This window comes from Sycon ciliatum, chromosome 7, assembly GCF_964019385.1.
Source record: "Sycon ciliatum chromosome 7, ocSycCili1.1, whole genome shotgun sequence".
Classification (NCBI taxonomy): Eukaryota; Metazoa; Porifera; class Calcarea; order Leucosolenida; family Sycettidae; genus Sycon; species Sycon ciliatum.
In genome coordinates this window covers 5,487,836-5,514,112 of record NC_088649.1, presented here as the reverse complement: position 1 = coordinate 5,514,112, position 26,277 = coordinate 5,487,836, and the positions used below count along the sequence as shown (strand labels likewise).

Sequence of the window (26,277 nt, the reverse complement as noted above, 5' to 3'; positions counted from 1 at the left end):
ATAATACCGGCGGTATTGAAATGATCAAGAGTACATAAACCTCTTGATATGATGTGAAGGCCATCATTTACATATTGATATAGGGCATTCCATTGATTGGTGACAGAAAAAAACAAAAGAAATTATAGCAATAAAAACTGCTTTATGGCAGTTTTCTAAAAAAAGTTATTGTGTTCTAGTCCATGGACCCCGTGTAAAAAGTAAGAAATTAACGAAATGTGATAGCTGAAAATTAAAATTTCACACAAAACCTCACAATAATCACACACAGAATTAAAAGCTACATGTAGAAGACCTTTTCCCCTCCTGATCCTCTTTCCTATGTATGCATGTTGCCAATTGTTGGTGCAGTACAAGTTAAAGTTGAAAGCAGCATTTCAAGTGTTGTGATTATTGTGAGGTTTTGTGTGAAATTTTAATTTTCAGCTATCACATTTCGTTAATTTCTTACTTTTTACACGGGGTCCATGGACTAGAACACAATAACTTTTTTTAGAAAACTGCCATAAAGCAGTTTTTATTGCTATAATTGCTAGTTTGGTGTCGGCGTGCACGAATACATGGGCTTTTTCCATCGACGCTTCCTGTGCTTGCACACATGGAGCAGCAACTAATACTTACCGGTACAGGTGAAATATCGTTCCCAATACACGAGGAAAGTGCAATCTCGTCTGTCCTTCATCCCAAAACAGAAGGCCGTCCTTAATCTGGAACGAGGCAATCACTCTCAACCGGACGGTCACTTCAAAATAAGTCTCGCCAGTCTGCCGGTGCACCGGTGGTCGTATCGAGTAGACTCTACTACCAGCACAAGGCAGCAGTCGTACCACTCACTGCACTGCACTGCAGTACAACTACAACAGTACAAGTCAAGTCCAAAAGGAGCCGCCTAGGCCTAGCGCCTGCGTCCGCAGACTCACGCTGCACAACACGTAGACGTGGACGTACGTGTTCAGTCCACGTAGATCTACGTCAGTCACACGACAGCCCGCCGAAAAAAAGTTACGGTCGGGCTGAAAAATGTACGGTCGGTCGGGTGAAGCGGGATTCACAGAAGCTTTTTTGCGATGCGACACGCGATGCGACAGGCGCGAAACCGGGAAAACCCCAAATCGCAGCCATGTCGCACCCCACGCAACTGACGCAACTGGGCCATCGCATGCCATCGCAGAAGTTGAGCTTGGCTCAACTTTTGCGATGCGATGCGATGCGACAAGCGATTTGGTGTACGATTTTGACCTTTTCTACAGCAAAGTTGTACAAAGGTGCAAGAGTTGCCTATAAATTTTTACAAGTTGTGTCAAACCGCGCGAATATCATGGTGACGTACCCAAATCAGCAAAACTTTGTCGCATCGCTGACTTCTTCTGTGAATGGTATTTCGCGAGTTCGCATCGCACGCATCCATCGCAGATCGCGTCGCATCGCGTGTCGCATCGCAGAAAAGCTTCTGTGAATCCCGCTTGAGTCGAACCACAGACCTTCTTCAGTGTGGCCTTATTATTATTATTATTATTATTTTCCCGTTTGTCTCTTTCCCTCAAAACCAGTTAATATTTTATGACTTGGGGCTCCCCGCGTGCTAGTTTGTACGTGAAGTGTGTGGGGACAGTGAGGGCTGCGTCCCACCCGCCTGTGTGGATTCACAGGAAGTGTGAGTTACGAAGTCTGAAGAAAACGTTGAACGGTCTCTGCTTGGATGACGACTACACCATAGCTCAGTGGTTAGAGCATCGTTGGCTACAAGCGAGGGTCCCTGGTTCGAGTCCTGGTGGTGACAGTCAATTTTTTCTTCAGACTTTTCCCGTTTGTCTCTTTCCCTCAAAACCAGTTAATATTATTATTATTATTATTATTAAACTCGGATGTTGAGCCATAAATAAATGTAGAAGAGAAAAGGACATATGAATACGAGTTAAGAGTAACTCTCCATCACTGTAACATGATACTTTATACAGTCAGAAAGTGCAATAACTAGGCACAAAACTGACAGAGTACTGAAACATTCGACGTCCTGACACCTAGCTTCAACACATCTCCGTAGCGCTAACCGACAGCCTTCCAACTTGGAAGGTTCAAGGTTATGGAAAGACCAAAGAGGGGAAGGCAAGCGCAACGAAAACGAGCAAAAGCTACAGTCCCAACGGAACAAAGAATGTCGATTGTTACTGGACGATGACGAGACCAGTACGATATTTGACAAAGCGGTCTAACTACAATTCGAAGCAGCAAAGCAGCACACCACCCAACTTGGGTGGGTCATAAATATCAAAGATAAGTAAAGAAAGGGAAAAAAAGGGAAAAAAAAGGGAATATCGTACTGGTCTCGTCATCGTCCAGTAACAATCGACATTCTTTGTTCCGTTGGGACTGTAGCTTTTGCTCGTTTTCGTTGCGCTTGCCTTCCCCTCTTTGGTCTTTCCATAACCTTGAACCTTCCAAGTTGGAAGGCTGTCGGTTAGCGCTACGGAGATGTGTTGAAGCTAGGTGTCAGGACGTCGAATGTTTCAGTACTCTGTCAGTTTTGTGCCTAGTTATTGCACTTTCTGACTGTATAAAGTATCATGTTACAGTGATGGAGAGTTACTCTTAACTCGTATTCATATGTCCTTTTCTCTTCTACATTATTATTATTATTATTATTTATTCATATTTTACCATCGGAACCGATATCCAATTGTCTTTCATCTGAGCCCTACTTGAAAAATCGATGCACTTCCCCTTTAATGTTCGTTTGTGTAGTGTAGCAACGTTGTTGCCACTTGTGCTAAAATGTGCTTCGTAGTAGTAGTAGTAGTAGTAGTAGAATTTATTATTTTGATAGGGAAGGCCCTACAGACGTTGCCGTCTTGTTACAGGGAACCCTTCGTCACCTTCCTGTTTATTATTTTATATTATTATCATTCGTTCTCACTTTTTTTGTTGCTGGTACACACTTGTCACGCTTACTTAAACTTGTATACCCTTGTTTTCTGCACATTATTATTATTTAAAAAAATTGAATAGGGCAGTCCCACAGGCGCTAGGCGCTAGGCCTAGGGCCTTTTACAGGGTAGATCTAGCCTATGAATTGTTGAATAGATGAACGGAAGTTTCTGAGCAAGGAGATTGTGCGAATATCAGCAGGAAGCGCGTTCCAACGATCAGAACCAAGAAAGCTAAGCGAGTATAAACCATAGCGGCGAGAAACTAAAGGAAGACTAAGACGTTAGTGACAAAGTGGACTGAGAGCGTGTATGGGCTGAGGTTTGTGAAGTGGCAGCGCGAGGGAGGAAGCAGGTCGATAGCAGTGGATTGCACCACTTATGGAGGGCTCGAAACACCAGTACAAACAGGCGAAATTGATATCTAAGGGAGACAGCAGCGAGATAGTTCCTAGCTAGTACAAGAGAAGCATCGTAGTACTTCGGGTAGCCAAAGACAATCCGAACAGCACGGTTAGAGATACGAGTAATGCGGTCCATTTGCGAGACTTGGAGACAGCGCAAATGCATTTGAGCCGTATTCAAGTTGGGCCTGAATGAAGGAACAGTAGAAGACTCGTGTGGCAGCAGTTGTTAGATTGTGTTTGATTTTCCTGAACACAGCAAGTTTAGTGCCTATCTTGCGTTCCAGGATCTCGGTACGTAAGATGCTCTTCGAACATGAATTCGAGGTATTTGATCGTGGCTGAAGGCGGTATGCTAGTGCTGTCAATTGACAATTGGAGACTAGCTGGGACCGCCTTAGACTTTGGGCGGAATATGATCAACAGCAAACTGACGGACCTTGGTATCAGCAACACACTCCGGCAGTTTGCGGACAGCAAGATTGAACAAGACGGGTCCAAGGATAGATCCTTAGGTACACCTCTGGAGGCAAAATAACAGGCACCTCTGCTTGACTTGGTGACAACTCTCTGCTGCCGGTCAGTAAGGTATGATGCGAACCAACGCAGTGAAACATCAGGTGTGCAAGACTAAGCCAAGATTGAACTCAGATAGAGAGCCAAGGATAAATTAATTTATCGGAAAGAAAGGAACTACAAGTTACGCTATAATAACACCACCACTACATATACATGCCAGTCGGACTGGCTCATGCGATAAAATAATTGCACCCTGACCAACGCCGTTACGGTATATACCGGTAACAGGCGACAGTACTGCACCGATGTTCTACAACTGTCAATGGGGACCATTACGGCATTAGCATGCCGTGAAACGTAAACGCGCAAGGTTGACAGGCCCGTCTTCCCCCCAGATGAAACAGATGAAACAAGATGACACGAGATGAAACGAGATGAAACAAGATGAAACAAGATGAAACGCCAATGTACGGGCGCAGATGGGGCCGAGATGAAACGAAATGAAACAAAATGAAACAAGATGAAACAAGATGAAACAAGATGAAACCAAAATGAAACTCGAAGTACGGGCGTAGATGGGCCGCGAATGAAACAAGATGAAACAAGATGAAACAAGATGAAACAATGTACGGGCGGAGATGGGCCGCGCCCAGTGCACCCGGCGTGACGTGCACGAGCGAAAAGAACTGAATTAATCCAATCATTGAAATAATTTTGTTTGCAGAGGCAATTCGCGCAAGGGAGGTATGGCTTGCGAGTGACAGCACGAGCCGAATTTATTGCCCGTGGAAGTACCCACGATAGGAATACACTGTTGGGAACATGGTGGCGCCGCTGACGGTACCTATGTAAGTGGAATTACTTTATTGGAAGTACCCACGACGGGGAAAATAGTCTCTCTAGTATTGTCGGTGAATGGTGATGGTGGTGGTGGCGATGGCTACTTTCCTCTGCTCAGAGAGAACCCCTGCATGTCCTTCGTCGTGATGCGAAAGAGCAGTGGATGCAGGTAAAGGCCGTGTCAGAGAATTTCGCCTAGTGCTGTGGCCAGGGTGAAAATAAATTAGGGCTGAAACGATCATTCAATAACTCCAAGCGATCAACCAATCTCTTTAGCGATGAATATCATTGTAACATAGAAAAATGTGGGCACAAGTTATGCAATCGAGTCCACCAACTAAACCAGATTTCGAATAGTCAGACGTGCACAATCTAGCACAAAACTGACAAGGAGTATGAGTACTGAGACATTGAGATCAATTATAATTGTTGGTTCATAATTATAGATTCTTTCCGGCTGTAGTCGTGCACCTCGAACACAAGACTATGAAGAAATTCCATGATGCCTTTGCTACATTAGCTGTGGCCACCAGTCAAACACTCTAAATATACCCAGGCTACCGCTCAGTGTAGTGTATTCTGTAAACATTTCAGGCAATTGTGTCGACACCTGTAGACATCTGACTGGTCTAAAGCCTAGTTCACATTCGACGTAACACTGACGGTACAGGACGTAAGGGCCTGTCGGGACGGCTGGGGTGAGCTGTAAAACCTTTTACGATTCGTACGACACGACATGCTGCAGTCGTTGCGATGTTCTCCAGCGAACGGCGCGAGTCATAAGGCACAGTCCGTGACGGGGTGACTTTCGGACCTAATTTCTTGTTTTTCGGGACTTCTTTTCAATTATTTCTCCTTGAATGAAGCGAAATCAAATTCACAATACCAGTTTTTCATGGAGACAAAAAAGTAGCCCTGAAAGTTGTGCCATTCGAATAGTAGCCCTAGGAAATGATAAAACAGTTCATCTGTCATTCTCCTAAACTATCCCTAAGTACCATAAGTGACATGAGATCTTATCTTGCTAAAATTCAACTCAAGTCGTGTTAGCCATTCTGCGAGTTATCATGGGAAGCGCAGTGTTCGAAATCCTAAAAATTTCCCAGTACGAATCGGGAGTGGATGGCGCACGACGCCGCCTCCTGTTCTCACTCAAAATGCAGCCGTTTTGTACGCTTGCGTCTCCGTCTATGCCCGTCTACGGTATGAAAAGTTGAACTGTTCCAACACTTCCCGATCCGTACGGTAGTATGGTTGCGTTCCCGTTCCTGGTGTTCACATTGGACGCCGTCAGACCGTCCTGTCGCTTCCCATCGATCCTTACGCCGCGTCCCGTCGAATTTGAACTAGGCTTTATCAATATGAACTAGAGGAGTTCATGTTGTTGTTTCTAGAACGAAGAATCAGGCTTGTCGTCACCCTTTGGCTTGAAGCTCTTATCACCAACTTCCGCAACGAATCAATCAAAAAGATACCGTCTTGACTCCCGATCTCTTTCATAGCCACGCATCAATATTACTGCGCTTGAAAGTACACGATTGCACTCGTATCCACAATTGGATGGAGTGCAAGGGCTAGAATACTGCCACTGGTATGCATGCATAAAAAATCGTTTGCATTCGCTTTGAACCCTAACGATTATCGATTGCGCTCTTTAAACGATCGGTTTGCGAGTTATCTGTATACTTGTTTCAGCCCTAAATGCATTGCCCTCGTAGAGGACAGGGATGAGCAGTGATATGAGCAGGGATGTGAGTACTGATGTGCCTTTCGTCCTCATATTTTACAGAGAAGACGTCTGCCCCCAATAATAAAATTAATGTAGTAATGATAATGTGTTGCCCTTTCATCTTCTCAGGAGCCCTATGCCTTTGCCTCTTCTCCCCTGGACTGAATGGACTGGACGCTCTGTCCAGTAGTGTCCAGTAAATGATTTGTAGTGTAAGTTAGGGTGCACTCTCTCTTGAGGATTTGCCCACCTTGATGATTGTGCTCTTCGTGTTATTAGAAAATGTCTCTACCTGCCAGGATGGTATAAGAGCACGAACTGAATCACCTGTTGGTGCAGAAGGCTTGGAGGACTGCTTTTGAAACAGTTGTTCAAATTTCCTGCACCTCTTCGTAGCCGTTGTCTGATTGCTGCATTCTGGGGAGACTGAAGTTAAGGTTAGTGAAGCTGCACAGTCCCCGTGGAAATGTTTATGCTGCAACTATTTACTGCTGACATGTATTTATGTATTTCAGGAATCTGCAGAGGGTGAAGGCTTGCTGCAAGCTCCGTCCCTTCAATGTCGTGATACATCCGTAGATCAGTCGTGTGCCTGTCCTGTGCTTTTATGAGCATGCTCCTTTGCACATGCCTTTGTCCTGTGCATGCGTGGGCACGCGCGCGTGTGTGTGTGTGTGTGTGTACGCCGACGACACCGTCCGTGCACATGTGCATGGACGTGAGTTTGTGCGTTTGCCTTTGTTATATGCATACAGTATTATCAATTTATCAAGCCTATACAAGCCTTGCCAGTGTCTCGATAGGAGAAGCAGATACATGATTACACCACTTGGGTTTTGACCTTCTTTGGCCGGGGCGAATGTCGAAGGAAAGACTCCCTCTGGGCCAAGGTGTTGGCGACAGTTGAGAGTTGTCCTCTATTTTGCAGCGGGGGACAGCATGGCATATTTGGTGCCGGAAAGAGTGCAGTTGCACTTTTCATGTTACTGTAAAATTTGCTAGGTCAATCCCTTGAAGCTGGAGACTGCTGATACTGCTGCTCAAACGGCTGCTGCTGTTACTCTCTGCTGCTACCATGGTCGTTGCTTTGTATCAATGGCGAAAATTCTCAGATGAGCTTTGGGTCCGGGCACTAGAACCCTGCTGCTGCCTCTGCAGCAGCTGTAGAAAGTTTTATAATACCAGTGTCGATGGTGAACTTCTGCTCTTTTTTTATCCCAGACACTTTGTGCTCAAGAGACTGTTAGGTCTTTGTGGTGTTGTCGTTGCTGTTTGGTTATACTAGTTGGCGTCTGTTTGGAAATATATTGTGCTTTTCTGTGTGTTCATGTGAACGTAGAAGCCCTCACCGAAACCAACACTACGTTGCTGTGTTGTTTTCTTCCAAGGTCGGGCACAGTAAAGGAGACGACTCTGTGAGTATATTCGCAGATGAACTTTGGGTTAATAGAATGCAGGTGCTGCTGCTCTTGTGCCGGGCTGTTGGTGTCAATGATGGGGTGGATCATGCTTTCTCTTTATATACCTTTTGTATATTTGTGTGTAATTAGGAGCACATACCAACACGTAATCTTTCTAAAGCCTAGTTCTCTTTCGACGCAACGCTGACGGTACGGGACGTAAGGGCCTGTGACGGCTGGGGTGAGCTGTAAAATCTTGTACAATTCGTACGACACGACATGCTCCAGTCTTTGCGATGTTCAACAGCGAATGGTGCGAGTCATAAGGCACAGTCCGTGACGGGGTGACCGTCCCGGCGTTTCCCGTCGATCCTTATGTCGCGTCCCGTTGCGCCCCGTCGAATGTGAACTGGGCTTAACAATGGCATGGAGACAGTTTCAATTGCAGTTTAATGTTACTGCACTGCACTGCAGGTATCAAGGCACTACCCAGAGGGAGGATGTTGGCCTTCTCCTGATGGGAAAATGTCTTCTTTCTCATGGCGTGGCCAGGACTGCACTGACCCTACCATCCACTCTACCTCTCCGGAAAGGGACTTGACAACCAGTCAAGATGGATGTGCAGAGATATACTAGCGGTAAGTCACATGCTTAGGATATCCACTTGATGAAGGAAGGACAGGTGCTCAACTACTACACCAAAATATGAGCATAAGGAGATGGGCTGATGGGTCATGGGTGGGTGACAGGTCTTTGCCCGGTTGCTGGAGTATAACAACCTGGGTCTTTGATTGGTTTAGAAGCGGTCCGCTCTATTTGGGGTGCCATCCTCAATTAGACGGGCAGTGAAGATCTTGCAGGATCAATCGCACATGTAGAATATGGACATGTGGATGCGGGCAGCAGATCTGTAATTTCCAGTATCAAAGTTCAGTTGTATTTGCTTTTCTTTATTTTCTATTTGTGATGTTGTTCACTGCAGCTTCTAGCATTAACTGCCAATTTGCACTGACGCAGCAAGACTCCCAACAGTCAAGTATGTTTCATTGCATGCACTAGGATTACAGTAGAATGCCGATTATCCGAATGTCAACTGTCCAAACGGTCAATTATCCGAAATTCCTGTTTGCACTGAATTCAATTCAATAAGTCGACTTATACCGGTAAAATATGGTAACAGCGGGACTGTAGGGTGTGGCATTTCCATGATACAGTGGAAAATTTCACGATTTTTGGTGCAAACATAGCTCGGACGCTGCTCGATTGGATATACAATGCAGGTTCTTGGAACCACGGACACGACTCTTCGATTCAAGGATCACAACACTTCGGGATCTGAACGTTTTAGGTCCGGGAGCTGTTCGCGGTTTTGTCGCTTGTCACGGTTGTGGACTCATCGTTGTAGCATAAATGAGGCTGGACTATTCCAAGCGGAAAACTAAAATATTTCCTTCTCAAAGCACAATCACCGGCCCGGAGGAGCACACCTTCTCTAACTACATACCGGGTGCAGTACATGACACGTCCGTGTATTGACTAGTCTCTTGTACATTAATTTTAGATCTACCACACGACTCGCGTAGCGCTAGCACAGCAGTGCGGGTGTAGTCATGTACTACTACTACTACAGTACTGCCGGGCGCCGATGAACGGCCAGGCTATGATTTCGCTATTTTTTAAGAACGGTCTAGGTAGAAACGTGATGTACAATATGAATATGATGTACACTCAGACGTATAACTCTGCATAAATGTACATGTAAGACTGAACCATCGAATATGAACGAAACTGCTGTGTTCGCCAAAAATAAGAACGGGCTAGGCTAGAACCCTGACCCCGTTCTTCGGCGCCCGGCAGTACTGTAGTGTAATGTCCCGTATGTTTGTTGACTATGGCATGCACGCAGAAGCCAGCGGATGTAAAAAGTCCAACTCGGAAACGGCTAAAAACGGGGTATCCTCAAATTTTGCCGAGCTGAAAATCACAGGGTACGTAGGGCTTGTAACAGTGAGTCGAATGCTCTTGGTACGAAGAAGCTGCGACAGATAGTTCTCAAATCGAACGCGTTTCGAATATTGGCCATTTTGCACACAAATAGATGGTGTGGCTACCTGGCTGCACACTGTGACCTTATCACCTGGATCAGGTAGACTGCGTGCTCGCTTTCGCTCATTTTCGATTAGGCGTATCTGACGAACCATGGACCGCCGCCTCCTCGGAAAAGAACATTCGACTCAGCGCCCCAAACTCTATGGGTCCTGAAATTAAAAAAAATTCAGCAGACTTCCCCTATAATACGTAAGGCAGAACTTATTACAGTCCTTGATTAGAAGTTGACATATTCTTGTACGAATCCGGTGTCTTTTGTGAAAAGTGTATGCAAGCCTTTTAAAAAGCATCTCCCACCAGGCATTCGATCGAATTTTTCATGGCGTGGAGATTTGTTACGGCGTGAACCGATGCTTGGCGTGTAGAATTTGCTTTTTGATGTGTTCTTTGGAAGATGCAGTCTTAAAAATGGTGTGGATGTCTTTGTTTCTGTCCTTCTGCTGTCCTCGTAGAAAGAATAATATAGACGTGCAGAAAATGTAGGAGAGCGATGACATCAGAAGGACACTCTCAGGTTCAGGGTACCTGTACTGCCCCAATAAAGTGGGTCAGATCCCAAAACGAGGTTGGCCGAAGCAAAAAAAATAGAAGAGCCTGCCTTGAACTGAATATGAGGAGGAAGAAGAAGAAGACAAAGAAAGAGAAAGAGTAGGAATTTGTTTGTGTAAACTTTGTTTCCTCTGTCTAGGCTGCCACCGCATTATAGCAGCCAACAGTGTGTGTGTGTGTGCGTGCGTGCGTGCGTGCGTGCGTGCGTGTGTGTGTTTGCGTTTGTGTGCACACGCTTGTGTGCACACGCTTGTGTGTGTGTTTGCATGTGTGTATATTCTGCTAATCTTGACTTAAATTTCCACATCTGGGCATATTGTGTTCTGTATGTGAATTTATCTTCATTAACTTGTGCGCTACGTTCCTTTCTTCACGTTACGGCACTTTAGTATTGTTTTACTTGAACATCATACTCTCGCCCAACTTTGTTTCACCAACAAAGGTTTATTCTCCAAAGTATTTCTAATTGATTGTGTATGAGTTTCATACTACTGTCAGGGGCGTCGGAATGTTTTTTAGTGTGGTACGGTCAGCCATCTGAAGTACAATTGACTCGTGGGGGAGTGTTGGCTGAGCCGAAAATTTTGGAATTTTAGATCCCAAATCAGTGTATTTTGTTGACTCACGGGTATCTGGGGCAAAAAGTGGTACGGTCAATACCGTAGTGACCGTACAGTGTGCGACGCCCCTGACTGTTGGAATCCACCAGCTGTGTTTCCTTGAGGGGCGTATCCTTACCTGGGATGTGTTTCTCATTCCCGGCAGCAGAAAGAGCTCTACAATATGTATATAATTTAAGAATAGAATTTGATGTACAGGAGAGTGCCAATTATCCCCACCCCTCGGGACGCGGGCTGTCTCCAGGGGGTTCAGATGAGAAGAATGTTCGGATAAGAGAGCAGTCACACATCTATCTAAATCATGCATATTCCAGCATGTTTTCATCACTTTCGTTCTCTTCAGCAGTGAAACAGGAACTAGGTGCACTCATGCTCCTCTGAATTAATGACACTATTATTACACATTTTGACTAAAACCTGTTTTAATACATCTTGTGAATCGCTTCAATGGTGCCCCGAGCGACGAAAATCAACAACTTGAAACTCATCTTCTACCCCTCAATTAAATGCAAGCAATTATTTTGGATAATTAATCATTTGGATAGTTGACATTGGAGGATAATCAGCACATTGTGTGTGATGGGGGGGGGGGGGGAGGGAGGAAGAGGAGGAGGCTGCGAGAGGCCGTGGTGGACGTGTACTTGTGCAGAGCCTGGAAATAGCCTCACTTTAGATGTATGCACATTCAAACGGTGGATGCTTCCCGCCATCCTTTTCCCCCTCTTTTTCCTTTTCCCGCCATTCTTTACCCCCTCTTTTTCAATTTCCCGCTCTTCTTTTCCCCCTCTTTTTCCCCCTTTTTCTCCCCTTTTCCCCCTTTTCTGCGAGAAGATTAGCCCCCTCCTTGATGAAACGAAATGAAACAAAATGAAACAAGATGAAACAAGATGAAACAAGATGAAACCAAAATGAAACTCGAAGTACGGGCGTAGATGGGCCGCGAATGAAACAAGATGAAACAAGATGAAACAAGATGAAACAATGTACGGGCGGAGATGGGCCGCGCCCAGTGCACCCGGCGTGACGTGCACGAGCGAAAAGAACTGAATTAATCCAATCATTGAAATAATTTTGTTTGCAGAGGCAATTCGCGCAAGGGAGGTATGGCTTGCGAGTGACAGCACGAGCCGAATTTATTGCCCGTGGAAGTACCCACGATAGGAATACACTGTTGGGAACATGGTGGCGCCGCTGACGGTACCTATGTAAGTGGAATTACTTTATTGGAAGTACCCACGACGGGGAAAATAGTCTCTCTAGTATTGTCGGTGAATGGTGATGGTGGTGGTGGCGATGGCTACTTTCCTCTGCTCAGAGAGAACCCCTGCATGTCCTTCGTCGTGATGCGAAAGAGCAGTGGATGCAGGTAAAGGCCGTGTCAGAGAATTTCGCCTAGTGCTGTGGCCAGGGTGAAAATAAATTAGGGCTGAAACGATCATTCAATAACTCCAAGCGATCAACCAATCTCTTTAGCGATGAATATCATTGTAACATAGAAAAATGTGGGCACAAGTTATGCAATCGAGTCCACCAACTAAACCAGATTTCGAATAGTCAGACGTGCACAATCTAGCACAAAACTGACAAGGAGTATGAGTACTGAGACATTGAGATCAATTATAATTGTTGGTTCATAATTATAGATTCTTTCCGGCTGTAGTCGTGCACCTCGAACACAAGACTATGAAGAAATTCCATGATGCCTTTGCTACATTAGCTGTGGCCACCAGTCAAACACTCTAAATATACCCAGGCTACCGCTCAGTGTAGTGTATTCTGTAAACATTTCAGGCAATTGTGTCGACACCTGTAGACATCTGACTGGTCTAAAGCCTAGTTCACATTCGACGTAACACTGACGGTACAGGACGTAAGGGCCTGTCGGGACGGCTGGGGTGAGCTGTAAAACCTTTTACGATTCGTACGACACGACATGCTGCAGTCGTTGCGATGTTCTCCAGCGAACGGCGCGAGTCATAAGGCACAGTCCGTGACGGGGTGACTTTCGGACCTAATTTCTTGTTTTTCGGGACTTCTTTTCAATTATTTCTCCTTGAATGAAGCGAAATCAAATTCACAATACCAGTTTTTCATGGAGACAAAAAAGTAGCCCTGAAAGTTGTGCCATTCGAATAGTAGCCCTAGGAAATGATAAAACAGTTCATCTGTCATTCTCCTAAACTATCCCTAAGTACCATAAGTGACATGAGATCTTATCTTGCTAAAATTCAACTCAAGTCGTGTTAGCCATTCTGCGAGTTATCATGGGAAGCGCAGTGTTCGAAATCCTAAAAATTTCCCAGTACGAATCGGGAGTGGATGGCGCACGACGCCGCCTCCTGTTCTCACTCAAAATGCAGCCGTTTTGTACGCTTGCGTCTCCGTCTATGCCCGTCTACGGTATGAAAAGTTGAACTGTTCCAACACTTCCCGATCCGTACGGTAGTATGGTTGCGTTCCCGTTCCTGGTGTTCACATTGGACGCCGTCAGACCGTCCTGTCGCTTCCCATCGATCCTTACGCCGCGTCCCGTCGAATTTGAACTAGGCTTTATCAATATGAACTAGAGGAGTTCATGTTGTTGTTTCTAGAACGAAGAATCAGGCTTGTCGTCACCCTTTGGCTTGAAGCTCTTATCACCAACTTCCGCAACGAATCAATCAAAAAGATACCGTCTTGACTCCCGATCTCTTTCATAGCCACGCATCAATATTACTGCGCTTGAAAGTACACGATTGCACTCGTATCCACAATTGGATGGAGTGCAAGGGCTAGAATACTGCCACTGGTATGCATGCATAAAAAATCGTTTGCATTCGCTTTGAACCCTAACGATTATCGATTGCGCTCTTTAAACGATCGGTTTGCGAGTTATCTGTATACTTGTTTCAGCCCTAAATGCATTGCCCTCGTAGAGGACAGGGATGAGCAGTGATATGAGCAGGGATGTGAGTACTGATGTGCCTTTCGTCCTCATATTTTACAGAGAAGACGTCTGCCCCCAATAATAAAATTAATGTAGTAATGATAATGTGTTGCCCTTTCATCTTCTCAGGAGCCCTATGCCTTTGCCTCTTCTCCCCTGGACTGAATGGACTGGACGCTCTGTCCAGTAGTGTCCAGTAAATGATTTGTAGTGTAAGTTAGGGTGCACTCTCTCTTGAGGATTTGCCCACCTTGATGATTGTGCTCTTCGTGTTATTAGAAAATGTCTCTACCTGCCAGGATGGTATAAGAGCACGAACTGAATCACCTGTTGGTGCAGAAGGCTTGGAGGACTGCTTTTGAAACAGTTGTTCAAATTTCCTGCACCTCTTCGTAGCCGTTGTCTGATTGCTGCATTCTGGGGAGACTGAAGTTAAGGTTAGTGAAGCTGCACAGTCCCCGTGGAAATGTTTATGCTGCAACTATTTACTGCTGACATGTATTTATGTATTTCAGGAATCTGCAGAGGGTGAAGGCTTGCTGCAAGCTCCGTCCCTTCAATGTCGTGATACATCCGTAGATCAGTCGTGTGCCTGTCCTGTGCTTTTATGAGCATGCTCCTTTGCACATGCCTTTGTCCTGTGCATGCGTGGGCACGCGCGCGTGTGTGTGTGTGTGTGTGTACGCCGACGACACCGTCCGTGCACATGTGCATGGACGTGAGTTTGTGCGTTTGCCTTTGTTATATGCATACAGTATTATCAATTTATCAAGCCTATACAAGCCTTGCCAGTGTCTCGATAGGAGAAGCAGATACATGATTACACCACTTGGGTTTTGACCTTCTTTGGCCGGGGCGAATGTCGAAGGAAAGACTCCCTCTGGGCCAAGGTGTTGGCGACAGTTGAGAGTTGTCCTCTATTTTGCAGCGGGGGACAGCATGGCATATTTGGTGCCGGAAAGAGTGCAGTTGCACTTTTCATGTTACTGTAAAATTTGCTAGGTCAATCCCTTGAAGCTGGAGACTGCTGATACTGCTGCTCAAACGGCTGCTGCTGTTACTCTCTGCTGCTACCATGGTCGTTGCTTTGTATCAATGGCGAAAATTCTCAGATGAGCTTTGGGTCCGGGCACTAGAACCCTGCTGCTGCCTCTGCAGCAGCTGTAGAAAGTTTTATAATACCAGTGTCGATGGTGAACTTCTGCTCTTTTTTTATCCCAGACACTTTGTGCTCAAGAGACTGTTAGGTCTTTGTGGTGTTGTCGTTGCTGTTTGGTTATACTAGTTGGCGTCTGTTTGGAAATATATTGTGCTTTTCTGTGTGTTCATGTGAACGTAGAAGCCCTCACCGAAACCAACACTACGTTGCTGTGTTGTTTTCTTCCAAGGTCGGGCACAGTAAAGGAGACGACTCTGTGAGTATATTCGCAGATGAACTTTGGGTTAATAGAATGCAGGTGCTGCTGCTCTTGTGCCGGGCTGTTGGTGTCAATGATGGGGTGGATCATGCTTTCTCTTTATATACCTTTTGTATATTTGTGTGTAATTAGGAGCACATACCAACACGTAATCTTTCTAAAGCCTAGTTCTCTTTCGACGCAACGCTGACGGTACGGGACGTAAGGGCCTGTGACGGCTGGGGTGAGCTGTAAAATCTTGTACAATTCGTACGACACGACATGCTCCAGTCTTTGCGATGTTCAACAGCGAATGGTGCGAGTCATAAGGCACAGTCCGTGACGGGGTGACCGTCCCGGCGTTTCCCGTCGATCCTTATGTCGCGTCCCGTTGCGCCCCGTCGAATGTGAACTGGGCTTAACAATGGCATGGAGACAGTTTCAATTGCAGTTTAATGTTACTGCACTGCACTGCAGGTATCAAGGCACTACCCAGAGGGAGGATGTTGGCCTTCTCCTGATGGGAAAATGTCTTCTTTCTCATGGCGTGGCCAGGACTGCACTGACCCTACCATCCACTCTACCTCTCCGGAAAGGGACTTGACAACCAGTCAAGATGGATGTGCAGAGATATACTAGCGGTAAGTCACATGCTTAGGATATCCACTTGATGAAGGAAGGACAGGTGCTCAACTACTACACCAAAATATGAGCATAAGGAGATGGGCTGATGGGTCATGGGTGGGTGACAGGTCTTTGCCCGGTTGCTGGAGTATAACAACCTGGGTCTTTGATTGGTTTAGAAGCGGTCCGCTCTATTTGGGGTGCCATCCTCAATTAGACGGGCAGTGAAGATCTTGCAGGATCAATCGCACATGTAGAATATGGACATGTGGATGCGGGCAGCAGATCTGTAATTTCCAGTATCAAAGTTCAGTTGTATTTGCTTTTCTTTATTTTCTATTTGTGATGTTGTTCACTGCAGCTTCTAGCATTAACTGCCAATTTGCACTGACGCAGCAAGACTCCCAACAGTCAAGTATGTTTCATTGCATGCACTAGGATTACAGTAGAATGCCGATTATCCGAATGTCAACTGTCCAAACGGTCAATTATCCGAAATTCCTGTTTGCACTGAATTCAATTCAATAAGTCGACTTATACCGGTAAAATATGGTAACAGCGGGACTGTAGGGTGTGGCATTTCCATGATACAGTGGAAAATTTCACGATTTTTGGTGCAAACATAGCTCGGACGCTGCTCGATTGGATATACAATGCAGGTTCTTGGAACCACGGACACGACTCTTCGATTCAAGGATCACAACACTTCGGGATCTGAACGTTTTAGGTCCGGGAGCTGTTCGCGGTTTTGTCGCTTGTCACGGTTGTGGACTCATCGTTGTAGCATAAATGAGGCTGGACTATTCCAAGCGGAAAACTAAAATATTTCCTTCTCAAAGCACAATCACCGGCCCGGAGGAGCACACCTTCTCTAACTACATACCGGGTGCAGTACATGACACGTCCGTGTATTGACTAGTCTCTTGTACATTAATTTTAGATCTACCACACGACTCGCGTAGCGCTAGCACAGCAGTGCGGGTGTAGTCATGTACTACTACTACTACAGTACTGCCGGGCGCCGATGAACGGCCAGGCTATGATTTCGCTATTTTTTAAGAACGGTCTAGGTAGAAACGTGATGTACAATATGAATATGATGTACACTCAGACGTATAACTCTGCATAAATGTACATGTAAGACTGAACCATCGAATATGAACGAAACTGCTGTGTTCGCCAAAAATAAGAACGGGCTAGGCTAGAACCCTGACCCCGTTCTTCGGCGCCCGGCAGTACTGTAGTGTAATGTCCCGTATGTTTGTTGACTATGGCATGCACGCAGAAGCCAGCGGATGTAAAAAGTCCAACTCGGAAACGGCTAAAAACGGGGTATCCTCAAATTTTGCCGAGCTGAAAATCACAGGGTACGTAGGGCTTGTAACAGTGAGTCGAATGCTCTTGGTACGAAGAAGCTGCGACAGATAGTTCTCAAATCGAACGCGTTTCGAATATTGGCCATTTTGCACACAAATAGATGGTGTGGCTACCTGGCTGCACACTGTGACCTTATCACCTGGATCAGGTAGACTGCGTGCTCGCTTTCGCTCATTTTCGATTAGGCGTATCTGACGAACCATGGACCGCCGCCTCCTCGGAAAAGAACATTCGACTCAGCGCCCCAAACTCTATGGGTCCTGAAATTAAAAAAAATTCAGCAGACTTCCCCTATAATACGTAAGGCAGAACTTATTACAGTCCTTGATTAGAAGTTGACATATTCTTGTACGAATCCGGTGTCTTTTGTGAAAAGTGTATGCAAGCCTTTTAAAAAGCATCTCCCACCAGGCATTCGATCGAATTTTTCATGGCGTGGAGATTTGTTACGGCGTGAACCGATGCTTGGCGTGTAGAATTTGCTTTTTGATGTGTTCTTTGGAAGATGCAGTCTTAAAAATGGTGTGGATGTCTTTGTTTCTGTCCTTCTGCTGTCCTCGTAGAAAGAATAATATAGACGTGCAGAAAATGTAGGAGAGCGATGACATCAGAAGGACACTCTCAGGTTCAGGGTACCTGTACTGCCCCAATAAAGTGGGTCAGATCCCAAAACGAGGTTGGCCGAAGCAAAAAAAATAGAAGAGCCTGCCTTGAACTGAATATGAGGAGGAAGAAGAAGAAGACAAAGAAAGAGAAAGAGTAGGAATTTGTTTGTGTAAACTTTGTTTCCTCTGTCTAGGCTGCCACCGCATTATAGCAGCCAACAGTGTGTGTGTGTGTGCGTGCGTGCGTGCGTGCGTGCGTGCGTGTGTGTGTTTGCGTTTGTGTGCACACGCTTGTGTGCACACGCTTGTGTGTGTGTTTGCATGTGTGTATATTCTGCTAATCTTGACTTAAATTTCCACATCTGGGCATATTGTGTTCTGTATGTGAATTTATCTTCATTAACTTGTGCGCTACGTTCCTTTCTTCACGTTACGGCACTTTAGTATTGTTTTACTTGAACATCATACTCTCGCCCAACTTTGTTTCACCAACAAAGGTTTATTCTCCAAAGTATTTCTAATTGATTGTGTATGAGTTTCATACTACTGTCAGGGGCGTCGGAATGTTTTTTAGTGTGGTACGGTCAGCCATCTGAAGTACAATTGACTCGTGGGGGAGTGTTGGCTGAGCCGAAAATTTTGGAATTTTAGATCCCAAATCAGTGTATTTTGTTGACTCACGGGTATCTGGGGCAAAAAGTGGTACGGTCAATACCGTAGTGACCGTACAGTGTGCGACGCCCCTGACTGTTGGAATCCACCAGCTGTGTTTCCTTGAGGGGCGTATCCTTACCTGGGATGTGTTTCTCATTCCCGGCAGCAGAAAGAGCTCTACAATATGTATATAATTTAAGAATAGAATTTGATGTACAGGAGAGTGCCAATTATCCCCACCCCTCGGGACGCGGGCTGTCTCCAGGGGGTTCAGATGAGAAGAATGTTCGGATAAGAGAGCAGTCACACATCTATCTAAATCATGCATATTCCAGCATGTTTTCATCACTTTCGTTCTCTTCAGCAGTGAAACAGGAACTAGGTGCACTCATGCTCCTCTGAATTAATGACACTATTATTACACATTTTGACTAAAACCTGTTTTAATACATCTTGTGAATCGCTTCAATGGTGCCCCGAGCGACGAAAATCAACAACTTGAAACTCATCTTCTACCCCTCAATTAAATGCAAGCAATTATTTTGGATAATTAATCATTTGGATAGTTGACATTGGAGGATAATCAGCACATTGTGTGTGATGGGGGGGGGGGGGGAGGGAGGAAGAGGAGGAGGCTGCGAGAGGCCGTGGTGGACGTGTACTTGTGCAGAGCCTGGAAATAGCCTCACTTTAGATGTATGCACATTCAAACGGTGGATGCTTCCCGCCATCCTTTTCCCCCTCTTTTTCCTTTTCCCGCCATTCTTTACCCCCTCTTTTTCAATTTCCCGCTCTTCTTTTCCCCCTCTTTTTCCCCCTTTTTCTCCCCTTTTCCCCCTTTTCTGCGAGAAGATTAGCCCCCTCCTTGATGAAACGAAATGAAACAAAATGAAACAAGATGAAACAAGATGAAACAAGATGAAACCAAAATGAAACTCGAAGTACGGGCGTAGATGGGCCGCGAATGAAACAAGATGAAACAAGATGAAACAAGATGAAACAATGTACGGGCGGAGATGGGCCGCGCCCAGTGCACCCGGCGTGACGTGCACGAGCGAAAAGAACTGAATTAATCCAATCATTGAAATAATTTTGTTTGCAGAGGCAATTCGCGCAAGGGAGGTATGGCTTGCGAGTGACAGCACGAGCCGAATTTATTGCCCGTGGAAGTACCCACGATAGGAATACACTGTTGGGAACATGGTGGCGCCGCTGACGGTACCTATGTAAGTGGAATTACTTTATTGGAAGTACCCACGACGGGGAAAATAGTCTCTCTAGTATTGTCGGTGAATGGTGATGGTGGTGGTGGCGATGGCTACTTTCCTCTGCTCAGAGAGAACCCCTGCATGTCCTTCGTCGTGATGCGAAAGAGCAGTGGATGCAGGTAAAGGCCGTGTCAGAGAATTTCGCCTAGTGCTGTGGCCAGGGTGAAAATAAATTAGGGCTGAAACGATCATTCAATAACTCCAAGCGATCAACCAATCTCTTTAGCGATGAATATCATTGTAACATAGAAAAATGTGGGCACAAGTTATGCAATCGAGTCCACCAACTAAACCAGATTTCGAATAGTCAGACGTGCACAATCTAGCACAAAACTGACAAGGAGTATGAGTACTGAGACATTGAGATCAATTATAATTGTTGGTTCATAATTATAGATTCTTTCCGGCTGTAGTCGTGCACCTCGAACACAAGACTATGAAGAAATTCCATGATGCCTTTGCTACATTAGCTGTGGCCACCAGTCAAACACTCTAAATATACCCAGGCTACCGCTCAGTGTAGTGTATTCTGTAAACATTTCAGGCAATTGTGTCGACACCTGTAGACATCTGACTGGTCTAAAGCCTAGTTCACATTCGACGTAACACTGACGGTACAGGACGTAAGGGCCTGTCGGGACGGCTGGGGTGAGCTGTAAAACCTTTTACGATTCGTACGACACGACATGCTGCAGTCGTTGCGATGTTCTCCAGCGAACGGCGCGAGTCATAAGGCACAGTCCGTGACGGGGTGACTTTCGGACCTAATTTCTTGTTTTTCGGGACTTCTTTTCAATTATTTCTCCTTGAATGAAGCGAAATCAAATTCACAATACCAGTTTTTCATGGAGACAAAAAAGTAGCCCTGAAAGTTGTGCCATTCGAATAGTAGCCCTAGGAAATGATAAAACAGTTCATCTGTCATTCTCCTAAACTATCCCTAAGTACCATAAGTGACATGAGATCTTATCTTGCTAAAATTCAACTCAAGTCGTGTTAGCCATTCTGCGAGTTATCATGGGAAGCGCAGTGTTCGAAATCCTAAAAATTTCCCAGTACGAATCGGGAGTGGATGGCGCACGACGCCGCCTCCTGTTCTCACTCAAAATGCAGCCGTTTTGTACGCTTGCGTCTCCGTCTATGCCCGTCTACGGTATGAAAAGTTGAACTGTTCCAACACTTCCCGATCCGTACGGTAGTATGGTTGCGTTCCCGTTCCTGGTGTTCACATTGGACGCCGTCAGACCGTCCTGTCGCTTCCCATCGATCCTTACGCCGCGTCCCGTCGAATTTGAACTAGGCTTTATCAATATGAACTAGAGGAGTTCATGTTGTTGTTTCTAGAACGAAGAATCAGGCTTGTCGTCACCCTTTGGCTTGAAGCTCTTATCACCAACTTCCGCAACGAATCAATCAAAAAGATACCGTCTTGACTCCCGATCTCTTTCATAGCCACGCATCAATATTACTGCGCTTGAAAGTACACGATTGCACTCGTATCCACAATTGGATGGAGTGCAAGGGCTAGAATACTGCCACTGGTATGCATGCATAAAAAATCGTTTGCATTCGCTTTGAACCCTAACGATTATCGATTGCGCTCTTTAAACGATCGGTTTGCGAGTTATCTGTATACTTGTTTCAGCCCTAAATGCATTGCCCTCGTAGAGGACAGGGATGAGCAGTGATATGAGCAGGGATGTGAGTACTGATGTGCCTTTCGTCCTCATATTTTACAGAGAAGACGTCTGCCCCCAATAATAAAATTAATGTAGTAATGATAATGTGTTGCCCTTTCATCTTCTCAGGAGCCCTATGCCTTTGCCTCTTCTCCCCTGGACTGAATGGACTGGACGCTCTGTCCAGTAGTGTCCAGTAAATGATTTGTAGTGTAAGTTAGGGTGCACTCTCTCTTGAGGATTTGCCCACCTTGATGATTGTGCTCTTCGTGTTATTAGAAAATGTCTCTACCTGCCAGGATGGTATAAGAGCACGAACTGAATCACCTGTTGGTGCAGAAGGCTTGGAGGACTGCTTTTGAAACAGTTGTTCAAATTTCCTGCACCTCTTCGTAGCCGTTGTCTGATTGCTGCATTCTGGGGAGACTGAAGTTAAGGTTAGTGAAGCTGCACAGTCCCCGTGGAAATGTTTATGCTGCAACTATTTACTGCTGACATGTATTTATGTATTTCAGGAATCTGCAGAGGGTGAAGGCTTGCTGCAAGCTCCGTCCCTTCAATGTCGTGATACATCCGTAGATCAGTCGTGTGCCTGTCCTGTGCTTTTATGAGCATGCTCCTTTGCACATGCCTTTGTCCTGTGCATGCGTGGGCACGCGCGCGTGTGTGTGTGTGTGTGTGTACGCCGACGACACCGTCCGTGCACATGTGCATGGACGTGAGTTTGTGCGTTTGCCTTTGTTATATGCATACAGTATTATCAATTTATCAAGCCTATACAAGCCTTGCCAGTGTCTCGATAGGAGAAGCAGATACATGATTACACCACTTGGGTTTTGACCTTCTTTGGCCGGGGCGAATGTCGAAGGAAAGACTCCCTCTGGGCCAAGGTGTTGGCGACAGTTGAGAGTTGTCCTCTATTTTGCAGCGGGGGACAGCATGGCATATTTGGTGCCGGAAAGAGTGCAGTTGCACTTTTCATGTTACTGTAAAATTTGCTAGGTCAATCCCTTGAAGCTGGAGACTGCTGATACTGCTGCTCAAACGGCTGCTGCTGTTACTCTCTGCTGCTACCATGGTCGTTGCTTTGTATCAATGGCGAAAATTCTCAGATGAGCTTTGGGTCCGGGCACTAGAACCCTGCTGCTGCCTCTGCAGCAGCTGTAGAAAGTTTTATAATACCAGTGTCGATGGTGAACTTCTGCTCTTTTTTTATCCCAGACACTTTGTGCTCAAGAGACTGTTAGGTCTTTGTGGTGTTGTCGTTGCTGTTTGGTTATACTAGTTGGCGTCTGTTTGGAAATATATTGTGCTTTTCTGTGTGTTCATGTGAACGTAGAAGCCCTCACCGAAACCAACACTACGTTGCTGTGTTGTTTTCTTCCAAGGTCGGGCACAGTAAAGGAGACGACTCTGTGAGTATATTCGCAGATGAACTTTGGGTTAATAGAATGCAGGTGCTGCTGCTCTTGTGCCGGGCTGTTGGTGTCAATGATGGGGTGGATCATGCTTTCTCTTTATATACCTTTTGTATATTTGTGTGTAATTAGGAGCACATACCAACACGTAATCTTTCTAAAGCCTAGTTCTCTTTCGACGCAACGCTGACGGTACGGGACGTAAGGGCCTGTGACGGCTGGGGTGAGCTGTAAAATCTTGTACAATTCGTACGACACGACATGCTCCAGTCTTTGCGATGTTCAACAGCGAATGGTGCGAGTCATAAGGCACAGTCCGTGACGGGGTGACCGTCCCGGCGTTTCCCGTCGATCCTTATGTCGCGTCCCGTTGCGCCCCGTCGAATGTGAACTGGGCTTAACAATGGCATGGAGACAGTTTCAATTGCAGTTTAATGTTACTGCACTGCACTGCAGGTATCAAGGCACTACCCAGAGGGAGGATGTTGGCCTTCTCCTGATGGGAAAATGTCTTCTTTCTCATGGCGTGGCCAGGACTGCACTGACCCTACCATCCACTCTACCTCTCCGGAAAGGGACTTGACAACCAGTCAAGATGGATGTGCAGAGATATACTAGCGGTAAGTCACATGCTTAGGATATCCACTTGATGAAGGAAGGACAGGTGCTCAACTACTACACCAAAATATGAGCATAAGGAGATGGGCTGATGGGTCATGGGTGGGTGACAGGTCTTTGCCCGGTTGCTGGAGTATAACAACCTGGGTCTTTGATTGGTTTAGAAGCGGTCCGCTCTATTTGGGGTGCCATCCTCAATTAGACGGGCAGTGAAGATCTTGCAGGATCAATCGCACATGTAGAATATGGACATGTGGATGCGGGCAGCAGATCTGTAATTTCCAGTATCAAAGTTCAGTTGTATTTGCTTTTCTTTATTTTCTATTTGTGATGTTGTTCACTGCAGCTTCTAGCATTAACTGCCAATTTGCACTGACGCAGCAAGACTCCCAACAGTCAAGTATGTTTCATTGCATGCACTAGGATTACAGTAGAATGCCGATTATCCGAATGTCAACTGTCCAAACGGTCAATTATCCGAAATTCCTGTTTGCACTGAATTCAATTCAATAAGTCGACTTATACCGGTAAAATATGGTAACAGCGGGACTGTAGGGTGTGGCATTTCCATGATACAGTGGAAAATTTCACGATTTTTGGTGCAAACATAGCTCGGACGCTGCTCGATTGGATATACAATGCAGGTTCTTGGAACCACGGACACGACTCTTCGATTCAAGGATCACAACACTTCGGGATCTGAACGTTTTAGGTCCGGGAGCTGTTCGCGGTTTTGTCGCTTGTCACGGTTGTGGACTCATCGTTGTAGCATAAATGAGGCTGGACTATTCCAAGCGGAAAACTAAAATATTTCCTTCTCAAAGCACAATCACCGGCCCGGAGGAGCACACCTTCTCTAACTACATACCGGGTGCAGTACATGACACGTCCGTGTATTGACTAGTCTCTTGTACATTAATTTTAGATCTACCACACGACTCGCGTAGCGCTAGCACAGCAGTGCGGGTGTAGTCATGTACTACTACTACTACAGTACTGCCGGGCGCCGATGAACGGCCAGGCTATGATTTCGCTATTTTTTAAGAACGGTCTAGGTAGAAACGTGATGTACAATATGAATATGATGTACACTCAGACGTATAACTCTGCATAAATGTACATGTAAGACTGAACCATCGAATATGAACGAAACTGCTGTGTTCGCCAAAAATAAGAACGGGCTAGGCTAGAACCCTGACCCCGTTCTTCGGCGCCCGGCAGTACTGTAGTGTAATGTCCCGTATGTTTGTTGACTATGGCATGCACGCAGAAGCCAGCGGATGTAAAAAGTCCAACTCGGAAACGGCTAAAAACGGGGTATCCTCAAATTTTGCCGAGCTGAAAATCACAGGGTACGTAGGGCTTGTAACAGTGAGTCGAATGCTCTTGGTACGAAGAAGCTGCGACAGATAGTTCTCAAATCGAACGCGTTTCGAATATTGGCCATTTTGCACACAAATAGATGGTGTGGCTACCTGGCTGCACACTGTGACCTTATCACCTGGATCAGGTAGACTGCGTGCTCGCTTTCGCTCATTTTCGATTAGGCGTATCTGACGAACCATGGACCGCCGCCTCCTCGGAAAAGAACATTCGACTCAGCGCCCCAAACTCTATGGGTCCTGAAATTAAAAAAAATTCAGCAGACTTCCCCTATAATACGTAAGGCAGAACTTATTACAGTCCTTGATTAGAAGTTGACATATTCTTGTACGAATCCGGTGTCTTTTGTGAAAAGTGTATGCAAGCCTTTTAAAAAGCATCTCCCACCAGGCATTCGATCGAATTTTTCATGGCGTGGAGATTTGTTACGGCGTGAACCGATGCTTGGCGTGTAGAATTTGCTTTTTGATGTGTTCTTTGGAAGATGCAGTCTTAAAAATGGTGTGGATGTCTTTGTTTCTGTCCTTCTGCTGTCCTCGTAGAAAGAATAATATAGACGTGCAGAAAATGTAGGAGAGCGATGACATCAGAAGGACACTCTCAGGTTCAGGGTACCTGTACTGCCCCAATAAAGTGGGTCAGATCCCAAAACGAGGTTGGCCGAAGCAAAAAAAATAGAAGAGCCTGCCTTGAACTGAATATGAGGAGGAAGAAGAAGAAGACAAAGAAAGAGAAAGAGTAGGAATTTGTTTGTGTAAACTTTGTTTCCTCTGTCTAGGCTGCCACCGCATTATAGCAGCCAACAGTGTGTGTGTGTGTGCGTGCGTGCGTGCGTGCGTGCGTGCGTGTGTGTGTTTGCGTTTGTGTGCACACGCTTGTGTGCACACGCTTGTGTGTGTGTTTGCATGTGTGTATATTCTGCTAATCTTGACTTAAATTTCCACATCTGGGCATATTGTGTTCTGTATGTGAATTTATCTTCATTAACTTGTGCGCTACGTTCCTTTCTTCACGTTACGGCACTTTAGTATTGTTTTACTTGAACATCATACTCTCGCCCAACTTTGTTTCACCAACAAAGGTTTATTCTCCAAAGTATTTCTAATTGATTGTGTATGAGTTTCATACTACTGTCAGGGGCGTCGGAATGTTTTTTAGTGTGGTACGGTCAGCCATCTGAAGTACAATTGACTCGTGGGGGAGTGTTGGCTGAGCCGAAAATTTTGGAATTTTA

At 45.6% G+C, this 26,277-nt stretch overlaps 1 long non-coding RNA gene across 4 annotated transcripts; it reads left to right on the top strand.

The window, feature by feature from the left end:
- The first annotated feature begins 4,289 nt into the window (after positions 1 to 4,289).
- LOC135820816 (uncharacterized) lies at positions 4,290 to 26,277 on the top strand. Of its 4 annotated transcripts, none has more exons than XR_010554209.1 (14): positions 4,290 to 4,856; positions 6,696 to 6,853; positions 7,756 to 7,831; positions 8,291 to 8,454; positions 8,799 to 8,852; positions 14,300 to 14,457; positions 15,360 to 15,435; positions 15,895 to 16,058; positions 16,403 to 16,456; positions 21,904 to 22,061; positions 22,964 to 23,039; positions 23,499 to 23,662; positions 24,007 to 24,060; positions 26,072 to 26,277. It is a non-coding gene; the product is annotated as an uncharacterized LOC135820816 (long non-coding RNA). The 4 variants fall into 4 exon arrangements; XR_010554208.1 differs by having other exon boundaries at positions 25,586 to 26,277; XR_010554210.1 differs by having other exon boundaries at positions 4,290 to 4,695; positions 24,007 to 26,277.